This window comes from Sciurus vulgaris, assembly GCF_902686455.1.
Source record: "Sciurus vulgaris genome assembly, chromosome: 12".
NCBI lineage: Eukaryota > Metazoa > Chordata > Mammalia > Rodentia > Sciuridae > Sciurus > Sciurus vulgaris.
The window spans coordinates 39,926,900-39,938,769 of NC_136473.1; the positions used below are offsets into that span (position 1 = coordinate 39,926,900).

General features: G+C 38.3%; 1 long non-coding RNA gene across 1 annotated transcript; it reads left to right on the forward strand.

Annotated features, from left to right (window-relative positions):
• Positions 1–265: 265 nt before the first annotated feature.
• Positions 266–10,762, forward strand: LOC306641752. The gene is made up of 3 exons (XR_013758273.1): positions 266–372; positions 7,807–7,902; positions 9,517–10,762. It is a non-coding gene; the product is annotated as an uncharacterized lncRNA (long non-coding RNA).
• The last annotated feature ends 1,108 nt before the right edge of the window (positions 10,763–11,870 follow it).

An 11,870-nucleotide genomic window follows, 5' to 3' on the forward strand; every position in this document is an offset into this window, starting at 1 on the left:
GTGACAATAAATTTATTTTTATGGGAAAATAGATCTTTCATTTAAAAAAAAAAGAAAGCTGGTATTTCCAGTTCTTATTTGATCTCTGGGGAGAAGGATATCTCCTATTGACTATTGCAAAGATGTGCCAGAGGGTAATAGAAATCTTGCACATATTAAAGTTTAGTTTCCAGAGAAAAGTCTCAAAATTCATTAGTTTTTATATTTATTCTTTTGTCCTTTTTTGTTATTTTTTTTAGGGTATTTAAGAAGAATAGAGCAGTGAGTCCACTATTTAAGAGCCCTTTGCTGTAAAATGCCAAACAAATGGGAGAAAAGTGAAGTTAGATCTTCCAGAAGTTTTCAATGCCTTTGGCACTTCATAGAGTACATGTAAGGCCATTAACATTGTCTTCTAATTTTGTACCTCTGTCCCACCTTCCCCTCGCAAAGAGATGCTCTTCTGTGAAAGAGTGAGGTTTATAGTACCTTAGAAAGGTCTGGGGTTGTGGCTCAGTGGTAGAGCACTTGCCTAGCCGGTGTGAGGCACTGGGTTCGATTCTCATCACCAGATATAAATAAATGAGTGAAATAAGGTCTATCAACATGTTAAAAAAGAAAGAAAGAAATGACTGAGCCCAGACTTGCCATGTTTGTTCTGCTGCCCAGAGGGTCAGGACATGGAATCAACCGAGTAGGCTTGAATCTCCGTTCCACCTCCTGTTCCCTGGGTGACTGTGGACAACTGACAAATCTTTCTGCATCTGAGTTTCTTCATCCATCAAATGGGGAAAATATTAACACCTATCTCTATGATTGTTTGGAGGGTTCAGAGAGGTAACGACTGTGTGGCATAGAACATTTGTGGCTATTTGCTGTGATCACTATATTCATCACAATTTTTATTGTCTGGCTTAACTCCTTGTTTATGGCATCTCTTTCAGTGATTTTCTCTATCTCTGGAGTCTCTCTGGATTGTGGCTCCTCTTAATTTCCTTGAGAGTGTGTGTTGTGCTGAATCTAACTGTTGCTGTTAAAATAAACTTCAAAGGTTATAAACAGTTACTTACTTAATACATAGCATTGAAAATACCAATAAGTAGCTGGTCAAAGGTCCCTTGTCAAAGCCAATATTTTCTCTTCAATATTGTAATGAGGAGTTCATTGATGAACCACGGCTAAGTCTAACTTTGACATTTGTGTAAACACACTCAGGCCCACTCACATGTGGAAGATGCCTTTTGAGGGCTGGAAGAAACTCCAAGTAAAATTTCTTGAGCAGTTGGATCATAAGCCACCAAGCGTGTGTTGGTGTCTTCGTGTCACAGTGCAGCCCCCACGTAGGTGCTGTGGTAACCACATTCTTTCTTGGAAAAGAACAACGGTATGAAAAGTGCATTCTGTGGATGGATTTTATGCAAATCCATTGTCAAAGTGTTGCTGCACAGAGCTTCTTCAGAGCCAGCTGAGGAGTGGGAGGGTTTGCTTTCACCTCTCAGGACCCCTGTCCCAGCTTGCCCCTCTCATTCTCACTCACTCAGTGCCCTTCCCACCATGGCTCCTCAGAAAGTACCCAGGACTCTGCATCTGTTTTGATCTCATTATCCAACTTGCTTTCTGCCCAGCCCCCTAAGGACTCTGCACTCTGCTAGAAATAATCTGATAAACTAAATAGAGTTGTCGTGGCATATAGTCTGTGTGTGTGTGTGTGTGTGTGTGTGTGTGTGTGTGTGTGTCTAAAAGCAGAGGTCTCAGAGAACACTAATGATTGAGTCTGTTAAGCTCCTGGATTTAATTTACCTTTTAGCAAATGTCTGTGATGACTTAATATAAAAGAAAGAATAATACAATAATCTAGAGAATCATAGTATCAGGATCAGCACAGGAAACTTGTTCACTGAAGTTGTTTCTACATCTCTCAGGTCCTGGGACAGCTCTACAACTGGTTCAATTAGTGTGTTGGCTTTGAAAACAGCATTAGACATCAAATGTGGCATATGCCAAGTCGAAAATCCTGGATTGACTTAGGTTTCATGGCTACTGGTTAAAATTTTTGAAATGTCCTCTCTTGGAAGAGACATTAAAGATGTCCAGGAGTCAGTGTGGATAGTGCCAGAGTTGTGATGATAGACCAGGGTGTATAGTCTTTGATTCTGTATTAGTATTATTGAGTAACGTGACAGGTACCGAACAGCAACAGAGACAGTGCTGCCCCGCATACCCCTCCCAATTCCCAGCATCCAAGGGGAGTAGTTTAAAGAAATAGTAGTGCCTTTCATCTCCTTCAGCTGTAGTTCAGAATCATTTACTTAGACCAACAGGTTTTAAGCCTTAGTTCTGAATTTTACTAGTTGAAAGAGTTTGGATAGGTTATTTAAACTTAGTTTCCTAATCTGTAAAACTCAGTAATATCGTGTTAGCTTTCCATTGCTTTAACAAATATTTGAGATGACCAACTTACATAAAGAGAAAGAGTTTATTCTGGTTCACAGTTTTGGAGGGTTCAATCCATGATTAATTGACTCCATTGTTTTTAGGTCTGTGATGAGGCAGCCTTTCATGGTGAGAGCATGTGGCAGAGCAAAACTGCTTATCTGAAGGTTAGGAAACAAAAGAGAGAAGGGACTAGGGCATTAAAATCACCTTTTAGGGCATGTCTCCCCATTGATCTAAGGACTTCTCAGTAGGCCCCACCTCTTACAGACTTACTACCTCCCAATAGTGCCACCCTGGGCCAAGCCTTTAACATAGGAGTCATTAGGAGACACTTAAGAGCCAAACTATAACAAATATGCAGCCAGGCACGGTGGCACAAGCCTGTAATCCCAGCGGCTTGGGAGTCTGAGGCAGGAGGATCTTGAGTTCAAAGCCTGCCTCAGCAACTTAGTGAGGCACTAAACAACTCAGCGAGACCCTGTCTCTAAATAAATAAAATTCAAAAAAGGCCTGTGGTTCAGTGGTTAGGTGTCTCTGAGTTCAATCCCCAGTAACAAACAAACAAACAAATATCTAACTCAGTGTTGTCAAGACTGAGATAGTACAGGTAAATTGCCTGGTGCACTGTTACGCATTCCTATAGTGTTCATTTCATGTTCCAGATAGCCAGTTTCCTCATGGCAGAAATGAGGCCTGGGGAGATTAAATGATGTATGTAGCTCAATGCTCATATTCCATTGTATCAGTGAACTGCATTTTACAAATTATGGTAGATTGGACAAAGTTAACCCCCAGCAAAGTCCATTCTCCATCATGTACTTTCCAGGAAGACAGAGGACATGATTCACTCCACAACAAGTTCTTCTCAGGTCTCAGGAGACGTGAGCTTTCAGGCCGTCAACTTCTAACAAATTATGTCCAACACAAGTATGGTAATTTTGTGACAATTGTTCCTCTGCTGGAAGTTGAGATGAGACGACCAAATATATAATTTTCGTGTTTCAACTTTCCTGCACCACATTATTATCTTTAAATAGAAAATAATGTACAAACAAAATGGTTAGGTACCCTCCCCCCACCTCTTTCCTCTTAGGTCTCTTCAAAACTCTTAGTCTTCCTGCTGTCTAGAAAATGCTGCTTTCAGATATTAAGGGCCAAAGTTTTAGTTGGCCTTCTTTCCCTTTCCTCTTGTTATTTACAGGTGCTGATTCTGAACGCAAAAATTCCAATTTACTAGTGTAATTACCCAATTTATATGCACAAAGGTGGGCTGCCAGTCACAAAAATTAATGCAGCCCCAAATGCTGCAGGTAAGGCCAGTACAAATGTGATTCTCACTTAACACATTCAGACCTGGCTGGGAGCTCCACCGGCTGAATTATTTTAGTCATGCCACATATCTTAATTTTATGTTATACGTTTGTGGTGGCTCTTAACCTGATTATCCACAGGGGAATCTGGATTAGATTTCCTGGGCAGTGGATAGCTTCGGTGGGTTCTTTGGAAGGGTTAGGTGATGGCTGCTGTAATATTTGCAAAATGAATAATGGGTGAATCCCAAGGTCTGGAGGACATATGAGGAGGGCTTTGCCATTGAAGCAGTGAGCATTCTGGGAACAGGGCCTGGAGATGTGAAAGGGAAAGGTGACTTAAGAGTCTGAAATTGTAGAAGAAAATAATACAAGAGGTTCTTGGCTGGAGAGAGAGGTGATTTAAGAATTTCTTCTAGGCAACAAACATTACGCTTGGTAGGGCATGGTCTTTAATGGCAGGGACCAGAACTCATTCATTTCTTTGTTTCCTGTAGTGTTGTATACAGTATTTTGACTTGAGTGCATAATTGGTTGATAAAATATTTGGTGGATAACCAAACTGAATGACATTGGTACATTTGAACAATAGAATCATCAGGCAAAGCAGGTCCAAGATGGTTGGTGTCAGGATTTTAGTAATGAAGGTTTACAGAAGTTGACAATTTTAACTATACAAGATGACCAGTTAATAAAGGATACATAAAAACATCATGTTCCAAGGAATGTTTTTCTCTGATAAATTTCTATTTCCCTCTCTTACTTGATCTGATTGGTGCTATTTGGGGCACTGGCTCTCCCTCATTCTATTGCTTTGTTAACAGCAAGAGAATGCAGAGCTGAATGTCTATCTCTAAACTCTCATCAATGCGGCTGTGGTAGGAGGCAGGAGGAAAACCATTTTACCTGGGAACCACATGGTTGGACACTTGTAAAGTCATACTCATGAAGTGCTATTAAAGGAGGACATCATTTCCCCTGGATGCTATTCTGCATCTGGACTGTGCTCGCTGGTGCCCAGTGATGACAGAGGTGACCTGACAGTTCATCAAATGACTGCAGAATAGATGCCATAAGCCTGAAGTTATGCAACACTCCTATCTGCTCCCAGTTTCCATCTATTAAAAGCTGCTTGACACTATAGTAAGTTTCTATCTTTGTTCCTGGCAAAACTTTTTAAGCTCTTAAAACTACTTACCATTTAGGTAGGCAAGAATCCAAAGAGTGAGGCTTGAAATAACCATGACTACTGGATTCATGTGTCGAGAGGCCAGCAAAGAGGAAATGTCCCCTTTCCTCCTTGTACTTTTCTCTCAACTCTCTTTTTTCCCTTTTGGTTCACTGCCATGTGGCTCTAGTGCCTCTCATTTATTCAACAATCTGTATAAATTTAACATCAAATGATTAATGATTTCCCTGCCAAATTTCAGGAGACAATTGCACTAAAAATCCTTTAATACCAATAACATATTTAAAAGTCTAATTTAATGGTAACATGCATGGCTTTTTGATTCCTTTTGATTTGCCTTATTTATTTTTTTCATCAACTTAGGAGATTTTTCAGCTGTAATCTTTTTTGATTCTCTTCTGACTCTCCATGTATGGGCATCCTTGACTCCTTTTAGAAGGGAAACATGGTAATAAGAAAGGATAAAGTATAGAACATCAGAATGTGCCCTTTTTGCTCTGGCAAGACAAAGATGTTAACATGACTGGCAGCGTTAAAAGCAAGCTCACAAACTGGCCTGTTTATCTTCACTGGTCACATTGCAGGAATTTTTTCTATCCTACTTTCCTGATAGGGAAAGTGAATTCCAAACATGGTGCCAATACTTTGAAGCTTATGGGGAAAAATAAATAGTTTAGTATCTGCAAATAATCCTTTATTGCTATAAGAAAAATATATCTATTAATAAAATAAAAATTAGTGTGCAAATATTTCCTGAAAGTGATGTAGTAAAAATGACACAGTGCTTCATACAAAGACTCCCACCTCTTTGTAAGTGTCCTGAATCACTACAAATATTGTATGAACTTCAGAGAAAACTCTGTAGGACATGAGTTCATCCATTATGGACTCTGGGAAGTAGAGACTGAGCAGAGGAATTCCCAGCTCTTATAAACATTTCATCTCACCTCACTTTGTGAGGCTATTATCAACAAAACAGAGCAAAAATGTAACAAATTTCTGATGAAGATGTGGAATAAAAGGAACTCATATATTATTGGTGGAAATGTATATTTATATAACTATTATGGAAACAATATGGAGATTCTTCAAAACAACTAAACAAAGAAGTAACATATAATCCAGAAATCCCATAGTGGCTGTATTTCCAAAGAAATTGAAATCAACATGCCAGAGAGACACCTGCATGATCATATTTATCATAGCACTATTCACAATAGCTAACAGCTATAGAATCAGCCTGGGTGCCCATCATCTGATGAATGGTTAAAGAAAATGTGATATTTTATATACAATGGAGTTATACACAATTGTTCAGTCATACAGAAGAATAAAATCCTTTCATTTTCAGAAAAATGGGTGGAACAGGAGGGCATTATGTTAATTGAAACAACCAAACACCAAAAAACAAATAATGCATGCTTAAAAAAACTGTACTGGAAACTAGAATAGTAATCACTACACATTGGGAAGGATGCATGTGGGAGAGGAGAGAAAGAGAATGGAGAAAGAGTGGTTGGATTTGATTAGTGCATGTGGATGCATGTATGGAAATCAAATAGCAAAAAAAATTAAAAAATAAAAAACTAGAGAGAGGCAGTGTCTTTCATCACATTTGCTTCTTTCCTTTGTTTTCAGAGTGTGGCATAATAAGAAATACATATATTTGGTCTTTGTCCCTGGTTTCTGTTCCACAGTTCCTTTTGTTATTCATAGGGAAGCACTTTTGATCACATTTGAGTTGATGAAAATGAGGGAATCTGGGTGAGAGGGGTGCTAGATAACCTCAGATGGGTCTGTTCACCAGAAAGACCAAGTAATGAGAAGATTTGAACTTTTAAGCCCATCTAGGAAGGGGTTGTGGTAGGGCTGCAGATCCAGTTCTACTTTGTTGAATAAGATTCAGTAAGTTTCAGATATGCAGAGTGCACAGAAGTGCTGAGAGGGTGGGGAACCCAGAGAGGGCATGGAAGCTCTAGCACTCCATAGCTGCCTCTGTCCACTTCTTCATCTGGCTCTTCATTTGCATCTTTCATGATATCTTTTGTAGTAGGTCAGCAAATACAAGTGAAGTGTTTCCCTGAGTTCTGTGAATGAGCTGTCCCAGAAAATTATTGAACCCCAGGAGACACTGTATGAGATCCTAATGACATCTGAAGTGGGGGTAGCTCTTATGGGAATGAGCCCTCAACCTGCAGGTCTGACACTATTTCCAGGTAGATAGGTACCAGATTGAATTGAATTATAGTGTACTCTGGAGGATTGATTGATGTATTGATGTAAAAAACACAACAGAACAAAACATGTATCTGGTCACAGAAGTGCTCTCATCACAGAAGAGATGAATGTGAAAGTAGAGCAAAAAAAAAAAAAACAAAACAGTGTGCTGGGCACAAATGTGTACACCTATAGTCCCAGTGGCTTGGGAAGCTGATACAGGAGGTACTCAAGTTCAAAGCCAGACTCAGCAAAAGTGAGGTGCTAAGCAACTCAGTGAGAACATATCTCTAAATAAAATACAAAATAGGGTTAGGGATTGGCTCAGTGGTCAAGTGCCCTTGAGTTCAATCCCTGGTACCCCCTGCCAAGAAAAACCAAAAACCAAAAACCAAAAAACAAATTTTTCCTTAACACAAAGATTCTGAGGAAAGGAAGGATTGGAATCAAGTAATTCTGTTTTACTTGTGTCACCTAGTGTATATAAAATTCAGTGCAGTCAGTAACATTCATTTTTGAAGACTCTAACAACAAGGAAGCTTAAATGAACTTTATTTATAGGTTTGTAAGTGGTAAAATATTAAGTCTTAAATATCCACTCCTCACTTTTCTTTCTTTTCACCACTTCTTTATCTCTCCTTCCTTTCTCATCTACCTTTGTTGGACCTTTCCTAGGTAGAGATAATCCTCAGAAGACCAAAACCTGGCTCAAGTCATTGAACATGGACAAAGACAATCTGGCCCGGAGAATGAGGATGCTGGATGGACAAGGTTAGGGGTCAGGGTGGAAATACGAAGATGTATGACCACCTGGTGGTAAGTTGAGGCAGAATGTGATGATGTAACAGAATGAAGTAGGTTCTCCCTTGGTGAGTGCAAAGCCAATAAACACAACCAGAAGATAAAAGGGTGAGGAAAGTTTTATTACTTGCAGCCAGTAAAGACAACTTGGGATAACTCCCAAAGCAATGGCTCCCTGAACAAGGAAAGCAAGGAGATTTTACTGAAGAAACTCATATATATTCAACACATGTAGAAGTGGGCCCATTCCTGAGCATGCTCAGTTTGAGGTAATATGTCACATGTTCAAAAAATGGTGGACTGGAATGCCTCCTGGTTGGAAAATTTAATAGATGTTTAATCTAGTTCATCTAAAAAGAGTCAGAGTGACTCAGCAATTTTGGCTGGTTCCTTGTAAATTTCTCGGAGGGCCTATGTGAAACAACAAACAAACCAACTTTGGAGGAATGTTAACAGCTATTTTAAAAGGCAGCAGCTCTCCCTTTATCCCCACTCTGCAAGCATACATGATTGTCCCTAAAAGTTCCTGCCTAACCAGTAACAATAACTGTTATAAACAGTTTGCACAAAGACAAAGTTGAGGGTCTTCAGAAAAGGAGAAGGCAACATCCTGTACATTTATTTTTTAAAAATGGTAATACACAATTAGACTGTGGCTCATCATGCTCAGAAACTAAGATTAGTTAGCAGCAGCAGATACTGAGCAAACAAGAAAACAAAACTCACAGTGCTGATTTTTGGCACAATCTTGTTGTTTTAATTTTGCATTTTTAGCAAAGGGTATGCATGTTTTTAATTTTATTAGTAGTTTTCTTGTAGCAAGAAAGGATTATTTGCAGACACAAAAGTATTTATCAATACTGACCTTAGACTAGGAATTCACTTTCTCTAATCAGGAAAGTAGAATAGAGAAAATTCCTCTTTATTCCTTTTGTTATTGCAAATGTAATCATAACCTGATAATTAGCATGATCATGATACTAGACATTGTGATCACTTATATATGTCAGATGCTTTGATGACAGAATCCTACTTAATTTTACATCAATCCTACTTAATTTTACGTTAATCCTACATCATTTTACTGATGAGGAAATAGAAGCTGGAATAGTTTAATTTGTCCCAGGTTCCAGGACACTTAAACCAGGGCTATCTAGCATGAAACCCAACCACCTCCAGTCTCACCACAGTGCTGATAAGGAGCACAGCCTCAGCTCACACTGGGCGTGTCTCCCTACACTGAATGTTCAGGACAGCCATTGCCTGACCTTCTGCCTCTAACCTTCCCCTAATCTTCTGACACTTTCACCTTAATGGGTTGATTCTTGATTTTCAAACTTGTCTCTTCTCCACTGTACTTAAAGTGAATTTGTTTTGTTTTTTTGTAGTCATTTTTCTGAAAGTAAATTTTTGATATAATTTGAGGGAAAGACATTGTGAAGTTACTAGAAGCCTCAAGTGACCAGGGCCAGGGGCACCAATGAGAGGCCAAAAAAGTGTAGAAACAGGGACCCTGAAGGAAAACTTTATGCTTCTCAAATTTTTCAAAGTCAACTTTTTTTCTAAGGAAATTTTGTCTCCTAGACCCAGTACTGAACTTCACAATGGGATTTGAAGCATGTAAACAAGGAGAAGGAAAAAAACAAAACAAAACAAAACAAATCAACAAACCAACAAACAACAACAACAAAAGAAACAAGGAGAAGGAAGAAGAGGAGGAGGAAGAAGAAGAAACCAGAGAACATTTGAATAAAATATTTGGAAACTTTTTTCCCTCAGAAGTTACCAGAATTTATTTTTTTTACCTTTTTCTTTTTGTGTTGTCCTATAATTTATATATTTATTAAAGAATTAATTACTATTGTAAATAAAAACACAGTTTATGCATTACCTTTTTTAATTGAATGGCATCTATTAGTTGCAAATGTAAATGGTAGTCTATAGGTACATTTGCAGAAATGCAGGATCTGTAGAGGAAGTCCCCAAATTTTGTATTACATTAACATTAAAGCAACTCTGTATGTTTTAAAATGTTCACCTTGTTGGCTTTGCAGGTATTTTTATGAGGAATATAAATTAGGACATAAGTAATATGTTTGAAAACTGGTACCCTCTGAGATTGTTACACTTGAACTTGGGGAAACAGACTGATTTATTTGCTGGCTTTCTAAATAGAGGAACATTTGAAACTACTAAATGTATTGAAGGTAGTATTAAGAGATTAGTAAATGAAAAATTTTAAATTCTATAGATCTAGCAGTATCTTTAGATGGAGTCATAAAAGGCTTATGCTAGTTAGAGACAACTGGGGTTTGCATCATTTAAAATAATGCAATTTAGAGTTAGGGGAGGTTGAAGGATGAAAGCAAATCTTCATCTGTAAGACTAAAAATTTTCTAAATGCATATTTATTCCCTAACTGTAATACATGTTCATTACATGTGGATACGAAAAATAAAGTAAGAATCTAAAGGTTTTAAGAGAAGCACTCACAATCGTCACTTAAAGGATTTTCAGGGGACACCATTGAAAAAACACATCCTTCTACACAAAATAACTACTTTGGAGTCATTCTAACTATGCAATTCATAATCACTTCTATTTAGTATTTTATCTTTTGCATTTACCATAATACTAACTATACATAAAAAATACGAATTTTGAAGACTGAGTGGATTGTTATCTTTTGGATGTGTTAAAAATTAATATTACAAATACTTTATGTCACTCCAGGTTTGCAATTTTTATTTAGTATAACTAACCCTTAAAGAACAATCTTATTTATTTACCTTTATGTTTAAGTGTGTGTTTGTGTGTAGATAAATAAATAGATGGTTTTCTTGGAACATTGTCTAATAGAATTACTAGGTCAAAGATTATGAGCATTTTTACAATCCAAGTTTGGATTTTCGGTCACTTTTTCAAAGTCATCCATGCCAGGAGCTGATGATATGTAGCCAGTCTTCTTTGGCAAGGGTGGACAATCATAATGGGCAATTCCAATTTATGATGGGTATTGTCCCAATTGGCAGATACAAGCTCTGTGAGTTTGGCAGCAGTGGGTTCCACCCAGAGCTTATTCTACCTCCACCTGCCCAAGGTTCATTATGGACCCTGGAGGAAAGCCCATCCATCCACAATGTACTCCTAGTGGGCAGAGGAAACAATGGTGGCTATTGAGATGCTGGCTGGATGTGCCAACTTTAGGCAGACAACTGTGTCTCTCTTATTCAGTTCTCCAGCTGCCCCTGTATATCCCAAAGTATCATTCACCCCTTAATGTCCTTATCTGGTGGGGCAGGGGGCTGGGAGAAGGATAATGAATGTCTACTAGATGAAGCAATTAATCTCCAGAAAAATAACTAACGTGGGAAGAGTGTCTGTAGAAGATGCTGTATTCTATTTTTGGCAAAATGTGAACATCTATAGATAAATTGTGCTGTCTACAGCACATCCAGATTTTACCACCTGTGAATTTAATTGAGTCAGTACCTAAGTACCAATTTAGGTAATATGCTCATTTATAAAGTTGGTGCCTGTGATTTATCCTTACAATAAGAGGTATTTAGTTTTCTTTTGATTTTCAAAGTTAGGGGGAAAAAAAGGTAACAAAACTGGTTATCTTAGTTTAGGCTTGTTTAAGGTTTAAAGAAGGGCAGTGACCTTGGGTCATTGGTCACTCTCTGCATGTAGCAGGTTTCCTCTGGGTCACAAGTAAGTGTACATTGGTCTGTTTCCAATTATGTTTTTCTCAGGACTGGAGAGAGCCAGTGTCCTGATAGCTGTTGGTTCTCCAGGCCGCCCTCAAACAGCAGCTGAGTGAAATCCAGGTATACCCAACAACACAGAGCCATGAGTTAAGTCATAGATTTGTTTGGGAATGAAGCAAATGGCAATGATTATGGTCAAAAAAAATCATGCATTTCATAGTTACAATT